General features: G+C 59.9%; 2 long non-coding RNA genes across 5 annotated transcripts; one reads left to right on the top strand and one right to left on the bottom strand.

Moving 5' to 3' along the window:
* Nucleotides 1-2,562: 2,562 nt before the first annotated feature.
* On the bottom strand, nt 2,563-13,827 carry LOC147576318 (uncharacterized). The gene is made up of 3 exons (XR_015240662.1): nt 13,719-13,827; nt 11,331-11,489; nt 2,563-3,232 (listed from the first exon to the last, which is right to left on the bottom strand). It is a non-coding gene; the product is annotated as an uncharacterized LOC147576318 (long non-coding RNA).
* On the top strand, nt 9,189-14,767 carry LOC147576317 (uncharacterized). Of its 4 annotated transcripts, XR_015240659.1 has the most exons (6): nt 9,189-9,515; nt 9,612-9,769; nt 9,934-10,028; nt 10,380-10,552; nt 10,674-14,025; nt 14,642-14,767. It is a non-coding gene; the product is annotated as an uncharacterized LOC147576317 (long non-coding RNA). The 4 variants fall into 4 exon arrangements; XR_015240660.1 differs by having other exon boundaries at nt 9,189-9,471; nt 9,612-10,028; XR_015240661.1 differs by having other exon boundaries at nt 9,640-10,028.
* Nucleotides 14,768-25,623: the final 10,856 nt, after the last annotated feature.

Below are 25,623 nucleotides of genomic sequence, written 5' to 3'. Positions count from 1 at the left end.
AAGGCTAAGGGGAGCCGCTCAGACGGCAGAGCCGGGAAACAAAACCTAGCCGCCCAGATGCTGCTTCTACGCTGGAAGAGGGCCCGGGCCCGCGTCTGGTCGGCCACTGTCGGCAAAACCCTGCCAGCGGCCCAGCGCGCAGCTCCCTGCTCCCGGTGACGACCACGTGTGCCTGCGTGGGCGCGGGCCATGCGACGCCCCAGTCTCTCCGCGCGGGACGGGATGCCGTCCAAATAAAGTGCTTTCCGTGCCCAACCGGGTCCATCAGGCTTGGCACCTTCCCGGGGTGGGGAGTGAGGCGGCCAGGGCGGGACGGAGGCGGTGGCGTGGGGCCGACCGGGTCCCTCTGCCAGCTGGACGCCGAGGGGACCCCGGCCCAGCCCTGGCGTCACTCCTCGAACGGAGACACCCCACGGGCCGGGCTCCCCCAGGGATCGTGTCTGGAGACAGCTGACCTGGGGCCGGAGCGGGGACAGAGGGGGGGAGGCGGGGGGGAGGGGGGATCCGGCTGGAGACAGGGGCCGGAGCGGGGATGGGGTGGGGGTGGGGGGTCGTGCCTGGAACAGGAGGCAGGCCACCGTTGGGGGGGTCTGGGCGGCAACCTTGGGAAGCCACGCCCACTTTGGAATGGCGTGCTGAGGCCCGAGCAAAGCGGACCGCGGGGGGCGGGCAGCGCCACACTGGGGACTCGCCCGACGCTCTGGGACCATCAGATCGCCGTGCTTGCGCCATCACCACCTCTGAGCCACCCTGGCCCCGCCGGACACCCCTTTAGGTGCTGGGGACGTAGCACGAGCAGACCTCTTAATCTGGTGGTGGGATGTGGGCCGGAAGGGAAGAATGGGGTGGTCCCTTCCGGGGGCACTTCTCCAGAGAGGGGCACAGGGGCGTCTCCCTGTGGCTCCTTCTCGGGCCCGGGGCACGGCCGGGCTCCGCAGCAACGTGCCAAGGGCGAGAGCAGCCCGTTAGGGCCTGTGCACCTGACTTCAGGGTTCTCCCGCCTCCTCGGAGGTGAGGACACGCACTGACACACACACGGAAGCCTCCCAAACTGCAAACGAGCCACGTGGCCTTGCGCCGGGCGATGGGTGAGTGGATGGCGTCCACTCAATGAAACGCTACCCGACCGTCAAAAGAAACAGACCCTGACACGGACGGCTGCAGGGCTGAGCCTGACATGCGTCGTAGGGGCCAGCCTCCGAGTCGACATCCCATCGCGTGATGTTCCAGAAAAAAAAAAATTTTTTTAACGTTTATTTTTGACAGACAGAGAGAGACAGAGAGCAAGCAGGGGAGGAACAGAGAGAGGGAGGGAGACCCAGAATCCGAAGCAGGCGCCAGGCTCCGGGCCGTCGGCACAGAGCCCGACGCGGAGCTGGAACTCACGAGCTGTGAGATCATGACCTGAGCCGAAGTCGGACGCCCGACCGACGGAGCCACCCAGGCGCCCCGTGGTTCATGTGGAAGGTGGCGAGTTGCTATGCAACCGTAGAAAATCGACACGACAAATAATTTTCCTGACCCAGGTGCAGAGTTTGCTCCAGAAAAGCTCGCAATCTAGAGGTGCGGAAAGAAGCTGTGCTCACTGCTTCCGTCATTGGCCCGTTTGCCGTTGGTCCAGCACGTGGTGCTGGGGGCGGGGTGGGCACCTGCCATGTGCTGGGCACGGGGGGGGGGGGGGGGGCCTCTGAAATGCATCAGCGCAGCACGTGAAGTGGGGACTCGGGCAGATCCCCAAGGACGCCCCCGCAGAGCCCGGGCTGTGTCTCCCGGCCGAGGCCCCGCGGGACTGGCCGCCAGCGGAGAGGGCCCGGGGGGGAGGGGGCTGGGCCCGGCTGGCCCTGGGCGAGGCGCTTGCCCTCCTCCCCGAGCTCTGTGGCAGGCTTTGGGCTCCCCCCTACCCCGATCATCCCCACCCCCCTGGGGGCCGGTGCTACCTCTCTGTCCTCTCAAACTGCCCCTGTGTGACCAGTCAGGTGAGTGACCAGGGCCTTGTTATTCTGTCCCAGGACCATCCAAAGGACCGCCCGCCCACGCCGTTTGGACAGCTTTGTGGCCAGGAGGCACTGCCCTGGGCTCTCCTGTGGTTAAACATGACCCCTGCCCCTGCCCACTGCGCTCAACACACACAACCCTTCAGGGCCCGGGCCCCGCTGCCTGCTGTGGCCTCCCCGCTTGTCCAGCTGACCCGTACTCAGCGGGCCTCAAGCCCGGAGCCAGCCAGCCTCCCAGGCTCCCTCCCGCCTTCCTGGGCTCAGGGGCCCCAGGGACGCCGAGACCCCGTCACCTGCTGCCTCCCCGCGCTGAGCCCTTCACAGTTGGCCCGGAGCTCCCCACCAGCGATCGCACGCCGACTGTCCAGGGCCTCCTGGGTCAGGCAGACTCAGGACACGGCTCGCAGAGGAGAATCCAAGGCTCCGATGGGGATGCCACTGGCCCAAGGGCACTCCGGGAAACAGTGGAAGGGGCAGATCAGAACCCGGGTGCCAGGCATGGTTCTTTCTCCAACAGCTGAAAAACACACCACCCCGCCCCCCACCCCCCGACCCCCACTCCCAAATGTCAAGGCCTTTCCTTGCCATTTCCCTGCCGGAAGGCACCGGGTCATTTCCGGTTTGGGGCTGTTACAAATAAAGCTGCCACAAACGTTTGTGCACAAGGCTTTAGGAGGCCGTCTCCTTCCATGTCCCTTCGGTAAATTCCCGGGAAGGGTGGCCGGGTCACATGGCAGACGCACGTACGCTTAGCTTTAGGAGAATCCGCCGGAAGGTTTTCCAGAGCGGACGGACGCTCTGACCCGCTCCCCCACACCGTGGGGGAGTGCCGGTCGCCCGCACCCTCACCGGCACGGAGAGTGGGGAGTCTTTTCCATTTTAGATCTTCTAAAGGGCAAGTGGTGACATCTCGTGCGGTTCGCCAGGGACCCCGACCGCACGCGTGTCGGGCAGCCCGATGTTGTGCCAGAACGCGCCGGCGCTCGGTGCTCCCTCACCTGCCTTCTGTTCCTCCTCTTTTGCATTTTGGAGAATTTCTACCGCTATGTCTTCAGGTTCATATTCTTTTTTTCTGTAATATCTAATCTGCCACGAGTCCCCGCAGGGTTGTTTTTGGCTTAGACCTGGTTTTCCTTGCTGGAGGCTCATTGCGTGTGTTTGGTTCTTCTGTCTCGTCCTGCCTGGGCAGGTGCCACGGCCTCTCCTTCTACTCACGTCCCCTTTCCAGTCCATTCTCCCTACAGAAGACAGATTTTTGTTGGCTTGTTTTTTAATCTCAGGGGAATCCCTATAAGGACTCCTTTGCATTTTGTTTTTTTTTATTAAATTTTTTTTAACGTTTATTTATTTTTGAGAGAGAGACAGAGTGTGAGCAGAGGAGGGGCAGAGAGAGAGGGAGACACAGAATCCGAAGTGGGCTCCAGGCTCTGAGCCGTCAGCCCAGAGCCTGACGCGGGGCTTGAACTCACAGACCGCGAGATCGTGACCCGAGCCGAAGTCGGACGCTCAAGCGACTGAGCCACCCAGGCGCCCCTCCTTTGCATTTTAAATAAAGCCAAGCTCTTTATCGTGCTCACAGCATTTCACAGCCTGGCCTCAACTTGCCTCTTCCTCCTCCTCAAGCCCCAATGCCCCCATCTTGTTTTTGCCCGTAGAGCACATCCCCCCAACGTTCTCCTGCCTCAGAGCTTCTGCTCACACTTGTCCCTCTGCTGGGAATGTACACACACACACACACTCACACACACACACACACACACACACCCTCCCTCATACACACAAGCATGCACGTACACACACAGATACCCAAACACACACACAGTCACATGCACATTCACACGGACACATGTGCACATGCATGCACTCACACGTGCACAGGAACACACAGAGACACAAACACATATACACAGGAACACACGTGTGCATATGCCCCTTTACATGCCAGCTACTTCTCTTCCAGGTGACCCCTGATCATTTTTGTAATTGTATCATTTACTTGTCTGACTAATCTGGATGTTTTTTCCTTCCTCCCTCCCAGAATGTGACCCTCGTAAAGGCAGAGATTCTTCCTCTTTTGTCCTCTGTTTTACTCCTATCACCTAGCATAGGCCCCAACACTAAGGGCATAGTAGGGGCATAGCAGGTGCTTAGTGAATGGATGAATGAGTAAATGGTTGAATGGATGGATGGATAGGTGGATGGATGGGTAGGTGGATGGATGGATGAGTGGATGGGTGGGTGGATGGATGAATGGATGGGCATGTGGGTAGGTGGATGGATGGATGATGGATGGATAGATGGATGAGTGGATGGATGGTTGGATGGGTAGATGGATGGGTAGGTGGATGGATGGATGGATGAATGGATGATGGATGGATACATGGATGAGTGGGTGGATAGATGGATGGATGGATAGATGGATGGGTAGATGGATGGTTGGATGGGTAGGTGGATGGATGGGTGGATGGCTGAATGGATGGATGAATGGATGGATAGGTGGATGGGTGGGTGGATAGATGGATGGGTGGATGAATGGGCATGTGGGTAGGTGGATGGATGGATGAATGGATGGGTGGGTGGATAGATGAATGGGTGGATGAATGGGCATGTGGGTAGGTGGATGGATGGATGGATGGATGGATGGATGGATGGATGGATAGATGGATGGGTAGGTGGATGAGTGAATGGATGCATGGACAGCTGGATGGATGGACAGAGGGTAAATGGCTTTGAACCCTGGCCCTTCCCCCTTTATTGTGTGACCATCGGCAAGTCAATTACCCTTGTAGAACCTCTGCTTCTCATTGGTAGAATAAATGGGTGCAGTGCAACCCAGCAAGCAGGGCTTTGTTTACTGTCTGTCTTTCCCCTGGACAGCACAGCCTTTAGTCCTGTCAGCATTGCTCCCAGCACCTGGTGTAGGAACCATCTCACAGTAGATGCTCAATAAATATCCTGTTGGAAGAAAGAATACCCTAAAAGTTGAAGTCGTGGCAGGAATGGCCCACTTGTCCAGTTCCCTCCCTCTTGCTCGTACCTTCTCGCTCCTTACTTCAGGTTCTGTTTGCTCCCTTTCTCTGCGAACGAGCTGGAAGCCACCCTCCCCTGCACCCTGGGCTAGAAGACAGCTGTGCTTTGAGTGCCCTGAGAAAGCAGCAGGAGGAAGGTTGGGATGAGGATGTGGTCTGAAGGGTCCCTGGGGGGCTGGACAGCCTCTCACTCCCTGGTAGTGGCTGGGGAAGCCGTGTGAGGCCTGCAGGGCCCTAGCTCTGTGGAGGTGGACCTTGTTGGGTGGTGGTCCCCTGGAGAACTCTGCTGTGTCCCAGGCAGGCCCCCAGGAGGGACAAGGGCAGGACAGAGAGGAAGTGCAGAGCTGGGACGCTCAGGGTCTGTGGATGAATTCCTGAGAGTGGACACGGAAGGGAAGAAGCCAGGAGAGCGTAGAAGCTTCTGGATGCAGCGAGTGGAGGGTTTGCTGAGATGGGGAAGACGGGGTGGATGGGAGTGGCTGGGAAAGAACTGGGGAGAAAATCCAAAAGTCCAGTTCGGCCGTGATCTATCTGACATGCCTGGGAGACCCCAAAGGAGATGCCGAGCGGCCAGCCGGATATGTGGGTCGAAGCTCGTAGAAGAGGTCACAGCTACAGAGACAAATTTGGAAGTCATCAGCTTAAGGATATTTAAATCCATGGGAACTGATGACATCACCAGGAAGAAGGGCAGTGAGAAGAGAAGCAGGCGTGCACCAAACCAGAGGACCGGGCAATCCCACGGGACCAAAAGCCCCAGAGGTCAGGGGCGTGTGTTCCAGACTCCGCGGTATCCCCAGCCCCACCTTGGTACCTGGCTCGAGACAGGCCCCCGCCAAAGCCTTGCCGCCGTGGGGTCTGGAGAGGGCCAGTACGGAAGCAAAAGGAGGAGAGGGGAGCAGGGAGAAGCCAAGAGAAGAATATGCTGGAAGGAGGGAGTGGCCGCCGGGGTGGACTCCCAGCCTCCAGGAAAGTGAGGAACTTGGAAGAGGCCTCTGGATCTGCCAGCATAGAGGCGGCTGTCACCACTGACGAGGGCCCTTCCGGTGGGGCCGGTGGCCCGGGGCTTAGGCTGCAGCGGGGAGGGGAAGCAGTGGTGAGCAGAGAAGCAGGGCAGGTGGAGGGGTGAGGCGGTGAAAAACCGGCTCTCACCCGGGAGGTGACTGGGTGGGTTGTGGGCCAAGGGGGACTGGTCCACAGAGAGTGCGGCCTACAGATGCTGGACAGGTGGGTCCGAGGGGCAGGAAGTGCGTGGGGGGGGGGGGTGCATGGGAAGAGGAGCCCCCTCTCCCCCCCACCCCATGCCAGGTCTGAAACACGGGAGACAGAGGCATAGCGGGGAGGCACAGCCGGGGAGGGGTTGCCCTTTGCACCCTGCTTGGCCTCTAAGACCCCTGTGGGGCTCTGGCAATCCCACACTAGGGTGGGCCTCTCTCCTTTCTGGGTTTTCTACGTTTCCCATTCGGAAACCTCTTGGCCTCTGACGTTCTGATTTGAAAATTAAATGCTCAGATCCGCAAAGAAACGAACCCAGGGCCCATGCCCCCCAACCCAGCACTGCCCCGGTGGACAGCCCCCTGCCCAGACCTTCTACTGCCGCGTCCAGGCCTCTAACATGAGGCCCTGGGGGAGCAGGCCCCAGGATGAATTCCAGAGGGTGGGAATACCCACCTTCTGGGAGGTCACTGGTTCCAGAATTGGAAGGATCCTCCCGGCAAGAGATGAAACCTGAGACCCGCAGAAAAAAGGCCGGGGAGGCCTGTGAAACTCAAGGACAGACAAAGGCGCCCAGCAGGAGGCCTGGGCTCAGGAATGGGGCGAAGGTGGGGGCTCCCAGGAGGGGGGGCCTCTGGCCTCCTGCTTCCTGATCACAAATGCCCAGCCTCCGTGGCAACCCCCCCCCCCACCCCCAGGGCCCAAATACACCCTCCGTGACTCTCCCCGGAGGGAGGGCGCGCAGGGAACCGGAATCAGACCCCACGCCAGAATTCAGGGCCTGGAGGCTGCTGGTCACGGGGTGGGGGGAAGACCCCAGAGGCGGAGAGCCCTGTATTGAATGGGGAGCCCCTGCGGACCAGACCCTCCCAGGCAGGGATCGCCTGCCTGGGATCTCGCAGGAAATACAGGCATCAGGTAGCCCCAGACACTTGAATGGCCGCTGTGTGACCACAGGCAAACGCTCACCCTCCCTGAGTCCCCTGCCTGCCAACCCCAGGTTCCGGGAACGAAGGCACCTGGCAGGGGCCAGGTCCCGCCACCCCCTTGAGAATTCCCATGGGGTGGGCAGCGGGCAGGTGCATTCCTGAGGGTTTTTGTTTTTTTTTACACTTGTCCTTCCCCTTTTGTGTCCATCCCTCTCTTCTGCCTCCAAATTAGCTAAACACTGGGGCAGCGACAGGACAGCGTTTGGAGACTCTTAGGCCGTTAATCTGATCTTCTGAATTCGAAGGAAGAGATAAAGGCTTTGTCCCCTGGGCAGTGCCTCCAGGCCACGTCAGGAGTCCTTAAATAGCCCCAAATTCCCTGGCAAACCCCTTTTCATAAGCCACTGGAGCCTGCCAGACAAAGGCTTTTGGGAAGTAAATTTGGGGAATGGGTAACCGTGAAAGAAGGGGTCCCTGGGAGACGGAAATGGGGCCAAAGCTGTTCATTTGGGCGGGTGTCGTCAGTTTATCTGGTGTCAGCTCTCAGGGCCAAAACATGCAGAGGCTTTACAGGGAATGTGGCCTGGGTGCCCTGCCGCCCTGTGGCCTCTGGGTCTTTGTCGGTGTGGGGTCGTCTGGGCCTCCAGACTGCCTTCCACCCACTCAGAGGGTGGCCAGGGGCTGCGGTGCCCGAGTCACCAAGTGACCAAGGGGCTTTCGAAACCTTGGCCGCCCCACCAGCGTGTGTCTTGCGTCGTGCCTCTGCAGACCATATCATATGCTCGTCGTAGAACATTGAATCCTATCATACGATACAGTTCAGCGACCGTCTGCTAACTCTCTAAAGTGAGCCAGCACCACAGGAATTGCGGAAGCACCTGTCCTCGTGAGGCCGACGTTCTGGCGGGGGAGACGGACCACGAAACCGGACAGATGCACGGATCACGTCAAGTCCAGAAAGCTTTTCTGGAATGTTCTTCCACCATAGCTGTGGGACTGAGGGCCACGGGACCCTCTCTCTGGGTTTTAAACCCAGACGACAATCCTCACGCATCAGCACCCCCGACACGTCCTCCCCGCCCCCCCCCCGCCCCTCCCCCCATCTCTGGGGCTGATAGCCCAGTCTATGGCCCCTGGTGTCCTTAGCCCCTCAACACTAATATTACTGTTATCTGTCTTTCTCTCTTCTGCAGGGCAGAAGTCCTGGGGTTAGCTGGGTTGGACAAGCTCCACAAACTGAGTTGGGGCCAGACACACTTTAGGCCCGACACCACACGGGCCGTGCTCGCCACAGTCCTGGGGCTTCATGGGAGGGCAAAGGACAGACCCTGGCTGCCCTCACAGGCCCTACCTCTAGACCGCACGCGCAGCCGGGGTGGGGGCGGGGGGCTCCACCATCATGACCTCCACTTCCCGGGAAGAAACTGAGGCTCCCGGGGGCGGGGGGCGGGGGGAGTCACTTGAATGAGCCCCATAGGGCCGCACCGGACTCTGGAGGCAGTGCCCACCCCTCCCTCGATCCAGTCACCCGCCTCATGGGGGTGGGGGGGTGGGCAGTGTCACCAGTCCACGACTTGGCCCCAGAGCTGCCTAGTCCCTGGGGCGGTTCTCACAGCCAAGAGGGGCTAACAGGTGTAGACAAATGGCCGCCCAGCCCTCCAGGCCTGGCATCCCAAGAATGTGATAAGCCACCCATGCTGCTGACCCCCACGGTGGGGGGAGGGAGGGGGGCTTGTTATGTTTGCCCCGGGCCCTCCTGCCCTTCCCTCCAGCCCCTCAGCCGCTGGGTTCCCAGGGCCATGGCATTCACTGTTAATTAACCAGGGGAATGAATAAAGCCGCGGCCCAGGTCCCTGCGGAGGGGCCCGTGCTTCCCAGAGCTCCCCATTCAAAGGAACTGGAGGTGGCTGTTCTGCACTCAGAGGCAAAGGGAACATTTGCAGAGACAGGAGGAGAGACGGAAAGCCAGAGGGAGAGGGAGAGAGGCAGAGAGGGAGGGAGAGGGAGGGACGCACAGAGACACAGAGACCGAAAGAGAACTCTGCAGCCCAGACATCCTGTTCCAGTTTCAAGCTCGGCCTGGCGGGCCCCAGGGGCAGCTGTTTCGTTAGTGACAAGCTCCCCAAAGCCGTCCAGAGGACTGTGGGTGCTCTCGGCACCCTGTCTCGCGAGGGCCCGTTGCTAGCGGAACCCTGGCTTTGGGCAGAGGCCTCAGAGGAGAGGAGACAGAGTCAGAGTGAAACAACCCTGACGGGGCCGGAAGCAACCAGGCCTCTTATCACAGGCCCCAGAGGGGCCCTGGTGGTGGGTCTGGGATCTGAGAGCAGGGGCACAGCCTTCCTTTGAAGGTGAGGCCATGCAGGGTGGGAGGCGGGGCCTCACCTGGAAGGAGCCTGCTTCCCTCTGAATACCACGTCCCTCCCCTTCCCCACACTGGGGTCCAGGCGGGCCCCCTTTCCTCGCACAACCCAGAATGTACGGCCTGATCGACCGGAGAGGGCCAGGGAGAGCTTCAAGTGAAGGGTAGTGCTGCAGCCCCACCACGAAGGCAGATGGCCCCGTTCCACCCATGGAAAACCGAGTCAGGGATTCAAGGACTAGGGTAAGGCCAACAGCTTGCAGGGGTGGGCTCAGTCCCCCTCCTCTGTGCACCCCGTCCCTTTGGGGACACTGAATGCAACACTGCGCCTGTGCTGCGAAATCCCCGTGCTGTCCACGCGGGTGTGGCGTGGGGTCAGCTGGCCGTCCCCCTCCGGGGCAACGCAGGTGTGGCCGGCTGTGCAAACCTCAGCCTTTCCAGAGCGAGGAGCTGAAGGCCCCTCTTGTTCCCTGATGCGCCAGAAATTGGCTCCGGAACCAAGGTGAGGTCCTGGCAGCGTCTGGACGGCCCGCGGCCCCGACGGCCCAGTGGTGCTGGGGGGGGGAGAGGGGGCAGGTATTTGGGACCTGGAGGGGTGCCCGCGGGACAGACGAGCTGTGGGGGGCGTGGGAGCCCCAGGGAGGTCCCGGCAGGCCGAGCGCAGCCGGGCCTGGACACAAAGACAAGCGTACAAACGAAATCAGCTTCCATACCCACCGCTGATGCCTGGGCAGACCGGGCACTGACTCGGGGAAGACACGTGTCCCTCGGGGCCGCCTCTTCAGGAGCACAGCGAAGCAGACAAACTGAAATTCATGCTGCATTCTCGGTGGACATTTCAAGCTGCCCCCAGGATCTTCCCAGGGCGCCAGCATCCCTGTCCACTCCCCTTCCGCCCGGCAGCGTGCCTCCCCTCCAGACCCTGCTCGTCACCCTCTCCTCTGGCAAGCCTTCCGGTTGTCCCCGGGCAGTGCCCCTGCCTCTTCCAGTCAAACAGGGGCCTCCTCCCTTCCCCCCTCCGCAAAGGTATGTCCGCCCGGAACCTGGGAACGTGACCTCATTTGGGAAAAGGGTCTTTGCGGATGTGATTAACATAAGGATCTCAAGGTGAGATCATCCAGGATTCGGGCGGGCCCTACGTCCACAGCGACGAGTGTCCTGAGAAGAAGAAGACGGGACGAGGGGAGTCCGGAGACGGCCACGTGAGGACAGACGCGGAGGCTGGAGCTGTGCCTCGGCCGGCAGAGGAAGCCCAGGGTCACTGGCAGCCACCAGCAGCTGCGGGAGGGACCTGGGACCCGCACAGCCTCAGAGGGAACCCACCTTGCCGACACCTTGATCTTGATCTTGGACTTTTGACCTCCCGGAGACAATAAACGGCTGTCGTATTAAGTCACTCAGCGTGTGACGATTTGTTACGGCTGCCCAGGACGCATACGAGCCCTTCTTCCCGCCCCCCTTCCCCCCCTCCCCCCACCAGCTGCCCTCTTTTCCAGAAGTTCAGGCTCAGGAGCAGGAGTGCAGCTTCCTTCAGGACAGTAATATCTCAATAAATGAAAATCAGAGGAGTTCAAGAATGACGGGCCAGGTTCTTCTAGAAACCTCCGCCCTGTGAAGTGGCCGCATGGCGCCCACGACTCACACAAGCTTCCCTCCCCCTCCCGGCCATCCTCGTACCGCGTCACATCTGAAGAAGGAATAGGAAGGCAGCCCGGCTTCTCACGGGCAGAAAGGCCTGCAGGCTTGTTCCTCCATCGAGAGGGACCCAACTCCACCCCTTCTGGGACATGCCTCACCTCCTTACCTGGTCCTTCCTTCTTCCCTAGGTGCCCGTCTGACTTGTGCAGCTCTGGGACCGTCCCCTGAGCGCTGTCTGCTGTCCTGCAGTCTGCCGGGGGGCTGCCGGATGTGTACGACCTGATCCCAGCTCCCAGGAACTTCGGTCCCGGAGGTGAGCAAAAACCTGGTGAGACAAAGAGAGAACCATGCTCGGTTTCCAAGGGGCAGATCCCAAATCCCACTTCAGGCCCTCATTTTGCCGTTCCCACCACCTGGATGGCTCTTTCTCATCATGATCAGATGCCCAGGTCCTGCCCATCCTTCAGGATTCAGATCGGATACTCCCCCCCTCCATGAGCTTGTTTGCAGATTCAAGGTTCCCTTCAGGTCACCCCACCCAGCCTCTTCAAGAGAATACAGATGGCCATTAGCAGAGTCTGATCCTTTCTGCCAAAGGCATCCTGGGCACCCACAGGCCCTCCCAGGGTTTTCTGATATGCTTAAGAGAGGCTTAAGCCTCACATCCCACCCATCCTTCCCCTGCCCTCCTTTGGCAAGAAGGCCGCTAGAAGGCACATTATAGGACCATACTGGTTTTTGTTTATAAAAACCAACTCTTGGGAGCCCTTACTAACTTGCACACTAGTAAATACCTAGCAATTTCCCTTAAAAGTACCGGCTCAGTGGGGCGCCCGGGTGGCTCAGTTGGTTAAGCGTCTGACTCTCGATTTTGGCTCAGGTCATGATCTCCTGGTTTCTGAGACGGAGCCCCAAGTTGGGCTCTGCACTGACAATGCTGAGGCTGCTTCGGGTTCTCTGTCTTCCTCTCTCTTCCCCTTCTTCCCTCCTTTCCTCTTTCTCTCTCTGTCTCTCAAAATAGATAAATAAACTTAAAAAAAAAAAAAAAAGTACCACATCAGCATTCTCTGTGTCCACAAATAACCTGTGTGCTGGTATAGGGTGACTCTGTTCTTCCAGAAACACAAAGGCCATCCATCTGCCAGGCAAACCCCGCTGGTCTGGGGGTTGTATATGTGTACTAGGCCTTGGATCTCTCACCCTGTGACCTGCCGCTTCGGGCTCCCACAGTGTCCCTCAGCCCCAAGAGACAAATGGAACTGTTTCTATTCTGACGTCCAACTGGGCGACAGCCTCTCAGGCTATGGCCTCACCTCCATAAGCCACCCTCCTCGGCCTCTCGCAAACCTCTCGAGGAGAGCAAAGAGTGGGGGAAGTGAGCCCTGGGAAAAAATCAAAGGTGCACCCAGGTCCCTGGCTCCCCACTGAGCCCCAAAGCCAGTTTCATGCAACGGAGCCCGCTGTCGCTGTGGTTCCTTGTTCCACCAACCCGTGCTTCTAGCTCAAGCCCCAAGCCCTCCCGAGGATGTGTTTCCCACCGACAGAAAGCTCATCCACCTGGCAAATATCGTGAAATCAGAAAGCCCAAGGCTCGGGCCCAGATGTGTAAAAATGATCGATGTACCGATCAGGACGCAAATTAGGCTAGTGTGGTAAGAAAGTCCCCAACGCCGTAGCTTACAGCGGGCGGTTGATTTCTCCTTCCCAGAGGAACCCAGGTAAGCCATCTGGGACAAATGGGGAGGTCTGACGGAACTAGTGACCCGGGCTCCCCGACCTCTAAGGGGCTGCCCTTGGTCTACAAGCTCTGAGTTGACCTGCGTCCTTGGCTATATCCCAGCCTGTGGGAGGGGTCACTGCTTTCCTTTCACAGGCGGGACGTGGCCCTTGCTCACAGAGCGATCATGCCGCACTTGTCCAGGCCGCTCTAGTCTCGTGTGCTCCATATGAACGGCACCCCCGAGACACCATGGGGCCGGCTCACAGCCCGCTGGCCAGGCTGTCACAGGGCCAGGCCCAGCCACAAGGAAGCCAGGCAGCCTGGGACTTCTCCCTACAAACCAAAACAGCGGTTCTCCAAATGTGTGTGGGGGAGGTCTGAGAGGTCAACATCATTCTCATGGTAACACTGAGACGTTAGCTGCCTCTTTCCCTCTCATTCTTTCTTGCGCATATAACGGAGTTTCCCAGAGACGGCATGCATTTATGACATCGTCACCATGATGGCTAATGGAGTGTGTGCTTATATACTTTTGTGGTTTTACGTTGTTTTCCTTCATTTTAATTTCTAAGGCAGTAAATATCTGTGGATGAAACCCATACCGACAAAATCGCTTTGGGGTCCTTGAAAACTTTTAAAAATGCAAGTGGACCCGGAGACTAAAAAGTTTAGGAACTGTCCAATAGAAGGTGAAAACAGATGCTTATAATGCAGAACCTGCAAGAATCCCTCGGGCCCGGCCCCGCCTCTCCCCACCCCCGTGGCCTTGTGCAGCCGCCACCTGGGAATTTGGAGTCTGGCTCCTAGAAATGAGGGAACAGACACATCTCTCACCAGGTAGGACCCCAGTCGCTGCAGCCGTGAGTCTGCACCAAGCCTGGAAGCTCAGGGCCCTGCCGGAATTTTGTGGTTCGACGCTCACGTCCGTTCTGTGGCAGTGAGGTTCCCCGTGCTTCCGTGAACAATGGAGGAATGCTTCACCTCCAGCTTGAGGGTTCACGCTCCGGGCTTGCCGCTTCAATTGTGCCCCGCTCTTTGCAGATTACTCTGAACCCGTTTTGTCTTCTTTAAAAATGCAGGCTAGTTCCAAGAAGTTCCAGAAAGCCGTTTGCATAGTTCCAACGCTGCAGCTCCTGAAATGGTGAGCCGCAGCCAGGCACGGGGTAGGTGGTAGGTGGACCGACAGAGAAGCCCCTGGAGAAGGAAGCAGCACCCCCTCTCTGGCTGGCCAACTTTCCAGACCTCCCCAGGACTCACTCTGGCACTCAAGGCCCTCCTTACGTGGCCTCAGCCCACCTCACGAGAGAGTTCCCTGTATCACTTTTGAATTCAGCTGAGTCTGCTTTTCCTGGGCAAGGGGGTCTTTCCATTCAGAGCGCCCGCCCCCTCCGTCAACCAGACAATCCTTCTCTGGGAAGGGGAGGCCGGAAGTGGGCCTGTTCACCAGGCTCTCCCCAATGAGCATTTGTAAACACATGCCTTCTTTCTAACATCAGCAAACAGAACATGTTTTCCTACTTAACAGGAAATGCAGCTAACGGCTGGCTTCCCCAGACGGCCCCAGCCCTCACATGCACGCAGCATATGCAGCTAGGACAGGGCCAGGGACCAAGGGGTGGGGTGGGGTGGGGGGGCTGACCAAGCCCCTCCGGGTTGCAGGAGAAGCTCCCAGCGGTTTGCACGTGCCAGGAACCCCTCGCGCCGGTGGGAAAAGGGGGCCCACCTCTTCCCAACCCCTTGACTTTGTCCCCTGGCAGCCCGCCTTTCCCTGGAAGTGGAGTCAGGCCGGATCCTAGGCAAAGCAATGAATTTCTAACCACCCAAGCCCTTGCCCTGTCACAAGATCTTGGATGACAACCCGGCAGGGAAGCCCGAGGGCTATTGTCAGGAGCGGCGGCCAAGCCTCGGAATGACACAATCGTACCAGAGCCCTGAGCAGTCTGAGGAATTAAAAAAAAAAAAAAAAAAAATCCTCTCCTCCTCCTCCTCTCGCCGCTGGGGGAGGGGGGTCCGCTGGGGAGGCCAGGGGTTGGGGGGAGGCGCGGTGGCCGTGGCAGCCCAGGCAGCTCCATTCACGCTTGCGGGGACCGAGGCCCCAAGCGGAGCCTCCGGCGCTCCGCAGCCGCTGATTGGGCCGCGCTCCCGGCGGCTCAGCCAATCGGCTGTCTGGGAAGCTGAGCCATTCATGAAAGCGGCCGCGGAGAGGAAGCTCGGGGGCGGGGTGCGCCGGGTTATCTCCGAGCCTCGCGGTCCTTGTTGGGGCCACCGCTCTTCCGTCCTGTTCTCGATTCCTGGCCCTCCCGCTGCACGCAGGGGCCTTGCAGGGAAGGCCCGGGTTGGGGGCTGGGGCTGGGGGCTGGGGGGGTGGTGTGTGCTGAGGAGCAGGACGGGGTTTCTGGAAGCGCCTCCCGGGCAGGGCCTGGCCGCCAAACTCTGCCTCCCTCAGTCAACTGTGGCCATGAAGTCATTTTTTTACCCCCGCTGATTGAAATCATCTGTTTTCAGTTCCCCGACAAATTCATTGAGTTCCCTCTGAGGCTGGGGCCCCTCGGCTGCACGGTCTGAATCTGTAGCCGTGGCCCAGACCGGCACGATGTCGTCTCCTTGGATCTGCACGGGCTCCGGTTTCCAGAGCCCCGGTGGAAAACGCATGTGTGTGGGCGAGGCCGGTGGGCTTTTAGCAGGGCCGGCAGGGATGCTTCGAAAGGGCTGTTTGCCGGCCTGGCCGTAGTCCCCCAGCCCTGGCTCTCTGATCGTCAGATTCCGGGGGCCCCAATGGCAGTGTGGCCGAAGAAAGGCACAGAACCCCACACATCTGCTCTCCTAGAGGGGAAATGGCCAAGCAGAATGCTGGCCTCATCTCTGCAGGATAAGCCCCTCATTTCCTCTTGTGATACAGCGAGTGGCTTAAAAAACACACTCCTGGGGCCCATGTGGACTTATATTTTGGGAGTGGCTGTTCAATCAGGAGGAGGGGCGGTGTCTGCTTTTGCAATGACCCATTGCAGAAGCATGCTAATGGGTGCCCTCACTCCACCGCCTTGCCTCCTCTCTGAGCCTCAGTGTCCTCCTCTATAAAATGGGCATAAGGACACCTGGCCCTCAGTCATGTGAGCATCCGCTAAAACGAGGGATTTGAGGCCCAGCCCTCTGCCTGCCACATGGTGAGAACCCTGTCTGACATCGGTTGTTGGTGGTGAGGTCAGCAGCGACGGGCCTAGAGGACAAAAGGGAGGGTCACGTGCCATTTCCGGGCAGCAGGATCACGGCACGCGGCCAGCAGAGAGAGCAGTGGGCTCGGGAGCCTCGGGGACACCCTTTCTCAAGCTGCTGAACGCCCACCCCCTCAGCAACATGCCGGAACCACTGGGGGCATGAGCACCAGGGGAATTTTTCTCAATGGAAAGATTTCTTCATAGCAAGTGTTTCGCAAACCCCTCCTGGGCTGTTGATAATGAACCTTGGCTTCTTGACTTCCAAGTGTGTTACATAAGCCTAAGAGTTTGGTTTTAAAAAAAAAAAAAAGTATGAAGTATGGGACTAGAGATAGCAGGTGGGCGGGTCCAAACCTGTAGCTGTTCAACCTTTGGGCCACCTTCCAGGCTGCAAGGACTCCCTGCTCCCAGGCCTGTCGGAACCACGCCGGGGAAGGCGAGGGTGAAATCCGAGAAGAGGTGCCGAAGAAGCCAGGGCTGCAGAACGGCGGGGTGGGTGCCCCCTCTCACAGCCAGGCAGGACCCCGTTTCCTTCCAGCAGCTTCTGTGTCTGGGTTGGGCAGAGAAGGGTGCCCCCAACCCTGTGCCCATCGTGGTTGGCTCTGCAACACGCACGAGGTAAAAGGGTGCGTGTGCGGAGATGGGGAAACCAAGGCCCAGGTATGGGCAGGGCCACAGTGGCCTTGCACCGCTGCTCCCTCCAGAGGCCGTGGGATCCTGGGAGGTGGGGAGCGTGGGGAGCAAATATAGGAAGCAGAAGAGGAGCAGGCCGAGTAGGGAAGCCAGATGTCACCCCTTCTCACTTCTGCTCTGGGGTGATTGGCCTTCTCTTTTCATTGGTTTTCTTAAAGGTGTTGCCGGGAGGTGGGGGGGAGGGGGGCGTGGGTTTCCTAACGTGGCTCTGTGTGCTACCTTCGGCAATGCAGATACAACTGAAGAATCCTCAGTGCCCCATTTCAATGCGGGGTCGGGGTCCTGCTGAAGCTCTGCAGGTGGCTGCAGACCGGTCACGTGCCTCCCTGGGCCCTCCTTCCCCGCGTGCAGGGCGGAGACGGCAATGGATGCTCAGAAACCAGGAAGTGGAGGCAGGATGCGGTAGCTTTGCACGCTGTGCAAAATATAGGGTCTTGTAAATTGTTAGAGCACATGACACGGCAGTGAGAAGCTGTGAGCATAATTAGAAAGTGTGTCGGTCAGAGCCAGCTAGGTCACGCTACGGTAACAAACAGTCCCCCAGAGCTGGATGCCGTAAAGCAGGGTCAGCAAACGGCTTCTGTGAAAAGCCAGAGAGTAAATGTTTCAGGTTTCACGGGCCACGTGGTGTCTGTTGCAACTCCCCAACGATTACTGTGGCACAAAAGCAGCTTCAGACAGAGCAGAAACGAAGGGGCTGTGTTCCAGTAAAAGTTTATTTACATAAACAGGTGGTGAGCCACATTTGACCCACGGGCTGCGGGTTGTTGGCCCTGAGTCATCTCCAGGGGTGCTCCTACCATCCCGGAGACCAGACCCTTAACACTTCTGCTCACAAGTGAGCTGAGTCCCTCTGCTCCTGTGTCACTGGCCGACGGAGTCGTGCGGCCACGCCCGACTCCAAGAAGGATGAGCAGAACGGCCCGACCTGTTGCCCAGGAAGCGGAAAGCTGGAAATCTTTGTCAACAGTGTGTAGTCTCTGACAAACCCCCGACTGGAAGGTCCCCTCCCTGGCCACCAGCTGACTCTGTGAGCCTAGCAGGTCCTACAACTCCTCTGGCCCCTAGTTCTCCATGTGTAAAAAGAGAGGCATGTCTTCTAGATTCTTCTCGCGTCTGGGAGCAGCATTACTGTCCTGGATCCCACTTTCCCTAGCAAGGGACAATGATTTAATTCCATCGCACATCCGTGGAGCAAAGGCCGGGAGTCACTCAAGGTGTTTCTGTCCCACCCCCACCACCAAATGCCTATGTTGAAGCCCTACCCCCCCAACGCAACAGTGTCAGGACCTGGGCCTCCGGGAGGTGGTTAGGGTCAGGTCCGGTCATGAGAGTGGGCCCCATGGTGTCATCAGTGCCCGTCTAAGAAGAGGAAGGACCAGAACCCTCCCCGTGTGCATGCACTGAGGAAGGCCGTGGGGGGACATGACCAGGAAGAGTCCAACCAAGCTGGCACCTTGATCTTGGACTTACGGCCTCCAGAACCGTGAGAAATAACCACAGCCAAGGGGGCAGTGTGGCAGCAGCCCCGATCGGTTGACGGCAGGATTTAGAATTTCTTCCAGACACCCCGAGTTGGGAGTTTCCACTTTCACCCGTCACTCTAGGGCTGGTGCGGCGGGGTCGCTGGCCACGGGTGACTCTGGGCAGCTGGAGCCAGGCTTGGGTCAGGTTGGGGCCGGGTGACTCGGGGAGGGAGGCGGGAAGCTGGCTTTCCGATGAGGGGTGGCGTGAACCGGGGAAGATAGGCTTACCGTCCGGGCCCACGGGGAGCCTGCTGCACCTCTGGCCACCGCTCAGGGCCACTCGGTCCACCAGGATGGAGAGCGAGGGGACTTCTGCGCTGATTGGGGGTCCACGTCCTTGCCTTTACCGGGACGGCTCAGATGTCCGGTCTCCACGGGGCTTGCGCTGGTTGACCTTCGTGTGCCCGAGCCTCCTCCTTCTGACTTGCGTCCACTCTCACCCCCCAGAGGCCTCCGCTGACCGCCTTTCTGACATCACGGGCCTTGCCCGCCCCCACCGGGCTCCCCTCCCATGCCTCCGGCTCGTTCTCAGCCCACAGCTCTGGTCCTTCCAGAGAACCTCGGCGTTTTGTCTTCTGTCTCCACTTTTAAATATGAGCCCCGCTAGGGCCAGCATTTTTGCCCGCTTTGTTCTCGGCATCACCCTTCCCCCTCACATTTGGACAGGTGCCTGGCACACAGTAGGTCCTCAATATGTGTTTGCCAAGTGGGGGAAGTCATGTCACTGAAGCGAGGCAGCCACACCTGGGGAACAGGAGACCCTCCGGCAGGGTCCCTTTGCCTCCAAAGAAGCATCTTCTGGTTTCGTGGGCTCGCGAAGGCCTCCAGGGTCGCCTGCGCCCTGCGGGCATTGCCATGCAGTCCCCCCCCCCCCCATAGACGGCATCATGGGACATCAACCTGTGGTTCAAAATGGAGGAGAATGATAAAGAAAACGCCTTGTGAGGTTTGAAAAGATTTCTCATTTCCAGGAGGGAAATTTGGACTTGGGAGACAGGGTGCGAGAAGAAACACAAGCACCAATACCTCGGAGGGGCCTTCTTCCCAGATACGCTCTGTCATAAAGAGGAAAGTCTTTGCAAGTGGAAAGTGGCCATGCTAAACATAGAAGCCGGGACGTAGGGAAGTGAAATCTTTCCTCATATCCTTCAGAGCTCGCGGTTTTCTCCCCCAGCTCAACCCCATCCCTTTGGCTCCTGACTTCGGGGGGGCGGGTGTGGAAGGCACAGGAGGCGGGAGAGTGGTCAGAACAATAGAAGCTGAATCGTTTTCAGCATGAACCAAAAATGCAGCCTTATACAGACGGCCCCGAGTTCAGACCCCCGGGGTGGCAGGCAGGTGGCCCAGTGGCCCGGGAGGACTGGGACCTGGCCGGGGTCTGTGCAAAGGCCCGGCTGCCTGTTTCCTCATGTTGGGCTCCCAACAGCCTGGGCCACGATGCCTGAGCCCTATGTGTCACTCTAGACATGGGGAGATGGACTGTCCCCAGCCCAAACCGGGCTTGTGGCCTTCAGGAAGAGTGGGGCTGTCTCGTGATGCCCGTCAGTCTGGCACTGAGGCCCCGGCACACAGGGACACATTCACCGACGGCAGCGGAGGAGACGCCCGAGGCCCGCACGAACGAGGCTGACCCCACAGTTACGACCACGGTGATCTTGTGGTCTCCGTGCCCGGGGCCCCGCCTGCCACCAGAGGCAGAATTCTGCATGCCTCCAAGTCAGGCGTTTCCGACAGTTTTTCCTGCCCGAGTCAGAGGGCAGGATGGGATGGGGTCATCTGAGCCCCAGCTTCTAAGGCTTGCCTCCAAAAATAGGCCTTTCTTCCTGTGTCCAGAGCTCCGCCACGGGCCCTGCAGGAAAACGCACGTTTCCAAGGCGGACATCTGGGAGTTCCAGCCGGCCACACACTCGGGAGCCAGGCCACAGCCAAGTGTCACGGGACCCTGGGTGACACCTGCCCCCCCACCCCCCGCCCCGTGGCTCCCATCCCCTTCCTTGGGTAAACGGTGCACATTTTTAGATCCTGAGTCAGGGAAGAACCTGGGCATGTTGGGACCAGCAGGTGGGTACTCCAGGGATGGCTCCTCCTGCCATGACCCCGGCAAACTTTCCAGAACTTTCTCTTCCCCCCACTCTGGAAACCTGTGGCCACCCAGCCCGGCGATGGAGCCTGGGCCGCTGCCCCGGGAAGGCCGTCCCCGCTGCTGTCCGGCTGCCCGGGCATGAGTCACAGCCTGGTCTCAGCAGCGCCCTGCGGACTCAGAAGCTCGAGCCGCTTCCTGCAGATAAGTGATGATAAGTGTGGGGCAGACCTGGGGGGGCGGGGGGGGGGGCGCACTGGGAGAGAGCCCTTCCTTCAGAACCCCGGAGTGCTAATGAACAATTCCAAGCATTAGCTCCAGCAGCATTTAGGGATTTCCTCATCAGAGTAAACTTCCTCCCGTGTTATCTTCATTTTTGGCATCTGATAGGGTCCTTTTCTGGTCTCGTTTATTTATTTTTTTCCGCTCCAAGACACAGGCTGAGCAGCGCTTAGCCCCTGCGGGTGGATGGGCAGGTGAGGACGCAGGCCTGTTTGAAGCGCGGCCAACCGGCCCCCGAGGCCCACCTTCGCAGGGGCTGCCTCGGTTTCTCTTCCTGCGCCTGTCCCCGGGGCGGTGGCGGGGGCAACGGCTGCGGGGCGCCCACCGGGTTCTGCCGCGAGTCCTCCCGACTCCCGGACCCGGGCTCCCCCCCCCCCCGCCGTCCACCCTGCGAGGCCGAGTTCCCGGGGTTCCCCGAGCCTGAGGCCAAAGCACGAACCACAAGGGCGATCACGGCGCGTGCCCTCTGGGGCCGAGGCCCTGGGCGCACGTCCCCCGAGCGGGGCAGCGAGGCCTGCTTTGTGCACCGCAGCTCCAGGCCTCCCGGCCGCGGCTTCCTGCGGCTCAGCACTGGCCTTGGAAGGCGAATTTTGGCCGCGCTAGGTGATTTCCTGGAGGGCCGACCGCTGCCTGGAGCGGACAGGCCTCTCCCGGCCAGCGATGAAACTAGATAACACAAGTTTTGTTTGGGGCTGGACCATTGGTCAGGAAATGAGGTAGAGGTTGAAGACGGAACTGGTGTCACCGGGTTATTCTGGGGGAAGCTGTCCCTGGAAGGCCCCGTCAGCCCTTGTAAGGACGGCGGAGAGGGCCCAGCGGGACCTCTCACAGGGATAGGCTGCCCGCTGCAGGCGATGCCAGCCAGGGGGCATTTGGGGCCCTCTCTCCAAGGACGGCTGTCCACGCGGGAGCCCTGTGCCCTCAGCGGGGAGCCGGGGAGGCTGTGCCTGCGTCTGTGTGAGCAGAACTGACCCAGCACCTGCCCGAGTGCAGCCCAGAGTCCCAGACCTCACAGCCTGGCAGGTGGCAAATGGGGAAAGATAGAAGAAAGGGCAGACGGACAGACAGACTGAGAGGTGGATGGACAAGCAGAGGAGAGCACGGGTTGGAGGGAGGGAGGAGGGAGGGAGGGGTGAGGGATGGAGGGAGGAAGGGAGGGAGGAGAGAAGGAGGGAGGGAGGAAGGAAGGAGGGAAGGAGGGAGGGAGGGAGGGAGGAGGGATGGAGAAGGGAGGGAGGAGGGAGGGAGGGCAGGCACCAGTGGTTTCGACGGCACAGTTTTGTAGGGCACTTTCTGTCTTTTTTCTGAGAGGAAGAAACCACGTAAAAGTAATTCTAGAGCCCCTTGGGCTGCTGCACTTGGGCCAGCGGTATAGACGGCCGGTTTCTCCGGCAGACAGAGAGGCCAGCCCGTGCCGAGGGGCAGAGGCCTCAGGAGATGTCCACAGGGCTGTGCTCTGTCTCCACCTCCTGGATGGCCTCCTGGCCTGGCCCTGGCTGCTGCCCCGCCCCAGCCTGCCTCCTGGCCCTCGCACAACCCCAACGACACAACAGGAACGACAGCGAGAGCCGGAAGGCTGTCGTGCACCAGACCCTGGGCAGAGCCCCCTCGCTTCCCGAGAGGGGGAGGAATATGGGCCCTGAGGCAGAAATGCAGGCTGCAGGGCCTGGGGAGGGGGAGGGGGCAGCCGTTTGTGGGGAGCAACTTTGAGGGAAAAGGGACCGTCTATGGGACGAACCGCCCACCCGATGTCTCTCCCGTTGAGGACAGAACACAGCTTCAGTCCAGGACGGGCATGGCGACCAGGGGAAACGCTCCACTTCCCAGCTTCTCTGGAAGTCGGAGCGGACAACCAAATGCCAGCGGGTCCTGAGAAGTTCCAGGGGTCCCCCAACCAGGCATCTCCCCCCACCCCTTCCACAATTTCCTTCCCACAGGGAAAGCTGGAATCACAGCTGGAGGCACAGCAGCCGTGTTGCAGCCATGAGGACAAAGCCACGTGCCCAGGGCTGGGAGGCAGGAAGGCAGAAGGAGCTTGGGCCCCTGGAGGCACAGAGGTCCTGCCATGCCAGCCCGAAACTGCCCGCCTGATAGATAAATGGACCACATCTTCAAGTCGCAATGGTATGATTTTCTGTGGCCTGCGTCCAACGATCCCTCTATGGCACGGCCGTCGGTGAGAAGCCACCAGACAACGTTATGATTCCTCCAGATGAACCAGTGTCAGGCCACCCCCAAATCACAAAAGCCTCAGGGGCAGAGGGTCCCTCTCCCCAGCAGCTCCCTGACTGGGGGGCTCCTCAGGGAAGGCCAGAGGCAGCGATCGCCACGCACGGTTGTAGGAATGTTGACATCTGGGCGGCGGGCAGAGCTGAGCTGTTGTCCGCAAGACCACCTGCCCGAGGGGTACAAGAGCGGGGCCCTGAGAGGGGCACCGTCTCCCTCCCCCAGGGGGAAGACCCAGCTCCAAGCACCAGGAATGAGCCTGACACTTAGAGAACATTCCAGAGAGAGAGGACCAGTTCTGTTCCAATAGGTTCATTCTTCCCTCCTGGGTAGTTTTGAGGGACAGCACTTTGGGGAAGGAACCCGAGTCTATGGCTGCCTGCAACCTTGTGTCTTGTGGCCTGCAGAATGCCCACGAGTGCCTTTGCAAAGGCTGGGACAGCTAGGAGGTGCCCCCAGGACACGGCAGAAGCAGATGGAGCTAGGATGCGCTCAGGCCGACCGGATCAGCTTCCCGCAGCCGCGGCTCCGCGGCCCCACGTCCCCACAACCTGGGTTATTTTCTCAGTCTAGAGGCTAGACGTCCAGTCTCACTGGGCCGAGATCAAGGAGTCTGGGGCGCTCCGGTGCTCCTGGGCCGTGGCTCTGTGGTCACGCGACCTCTCCCCTGTCTGTGTCACATCTCACCCATCCCCCTCTGCCTGTCTCTTAAAAGGACACAGGTGATGGAATTCGGGGCCCACGGGATAACCCAGGGAGGCCACCTCATCTCAAAGCCCTGAAGTCAATCACATCCGCAAAGACTGTTCCTTCCAATGAGGTCATGTTGATGGTCTCCAGGGATTCGGAGGCGACTATCTTCGGAGGAGTCATTACTCAGCCGCCCACAGTGACGCTGCCTCTCGGAGGGCTGGGTTGCAGACCCCGAGCGGGGGTGGTGGGCCCAGAGCAGCCCCCTACACCCTGGGCTTCCTGGGGCTCCCCGTGCCCAGCCGCGGGCCGCAACTGCCCCTTGCAGAACATCGCCAGCGTGGACCGAGGACCCGGGCGCCTCCAGCCCTGATTCCGGAAGCAAGAGGACGGGATGGAAAGCAAGCCCTGGGTCCCCATCTCCCCCACTCCGTGGCTTTGGGCCGGTTTTTCCTTTCTGAACCTCTCTGAACACTAATTTCCTCGTATAGGGTACGAACACCCACCCCGTGGGATTTGAACGGAACGGTTAGGCACCTAGTGGGCACGGACGCTTGGGGTAGCCGTGATGGGTGCGGCCGGGGCCAGCGTCACGATCCCGTACCATTTCAAGCTATGCCCGCATCGCTTGGCACAGGAAGGGTCCACGCTGACTCGGGGCGCTGAGCCCCCCTCTCCCAGGAGGCTTCTCACCCCGTGAGGCTGTGACCTCAGTGGGCGGGCTCCCCTGCTCCCCAGCAGAGCTGAGGACACGGCCAGGGCCTTCAGAGCAGCCAACGTGAGAAAAGCCATCTCTGCTGGTGTGCTCGCACCAACCTGGGCACCCAGCTGCTCGGAGCAGGTACCCCCAGGTCCCGCCTTCCTGTCTGGGTCTCCCGTCCTCCGGCCCCGTGCCTGGGTGCCCCCAGCTGGCCCGCCTCTTGGCCTTCCTCTCTGTCCCCTGGCGGGGCTTACCCTCCGACTTGGCCACAGTGGCTTCCCTTGCTGGCCTCTAGCCAGGGTTGAACCTTCTCTTCTGTCCGTGCCCCCACGTGGCCCTCTGCCGCAGACAGCCTGCGACCCTGGAGCTGGCTCCAGAGCCCGCCTTTGACTGGTCCCCCTCGCGAGCAGCCCCAGCAATGCCAGCAGGGCCAGCAGGCCCGAGAGACCCTCCTCGAGGGGGATCCTCCCGAGCGCCCAGTTTCTTGGCTATCACAGAACTCGGCTCTGAGTTTTATCTGACTCTGGAGGTCACCTCGACCTGTCCCCTGCTTTCTGCATGAGGGTGCCCTACCTGGGGACTTGGAATCAGATGCATGGGATCACCCCAGCTCTCCTTCCCGACGCCCCCAGGAACCTTCGGAAGCGATCCGCCCACACAGGTGTGCACGGACGTGCACACGAGCACACGCACCCGGTCCCACCTGGGACAATGGTCTCTGCAGCGGGGACAAAGCGACTGCTGGCCTGCACAATGTGCCCTCCTTTGTAACGTTATTTACCCGTGAACCATGCTTCCCAAGTCCTATGGAAATGCATTCTCTGAGCCGGTCATCTCCTCGGCCGTCTATACACTTGTTGATCTACTGCGCGGGTTTTTGCTAATAGAGCAAAGGAAATTCAGTACTCCTTGGCCAAACGATCCTCGGGCGCGGGGCTTGAACCCGTGAACCATGAGATCATGACCTGAGGCGAAACCAGGAGTTGGATGCTTAACCAACTGAGCCACCGGGCGCCCCGCCCCGGGGCTCCTTTAACCTGGGGGGTCTGATGCAGCGGGTGGGAGCAGGGCCCGGAGTTTGCGTTTCCAGCAAATTCCCAGCCGCTGGCCCAGGACACCCCTCCCGTAGCCCTGCGTGGAGACGGTGTCTTGTGTGCAGTTTGGAAATTGGCTAATTCAGGCATAGGTGAGCCCTACGCACAGGGCACGTTCCCGGCAGGGTGGGTTGAGTCAGGTCTCACCTTCGAGCACGGCACGCAGGCCTGGTGCAGACAAGTGCTACTAAATATCAGCTCAAGGGACGTCAGTGTTGGTGGCATTGGAGTTG

The sequence above is a fragment of the Puma concolor genome, chromosome D1 (genome assembly GCF_028749965.1).
Source record: "Puma concolor isolate L17-30 chromosome D1, mPumCon1.1.hap2, whole genome shotgun sequence".
NCBI classification, from domain to species: domain Eukaryota; kingdom Metazoa; phylum Chordata; class Mammalia; order Carnivora; family Felidae; genus Puma; species Puma concolor.
This window is presented reverse-complemented; position numbering and strand designations above follow the sequence as displayed.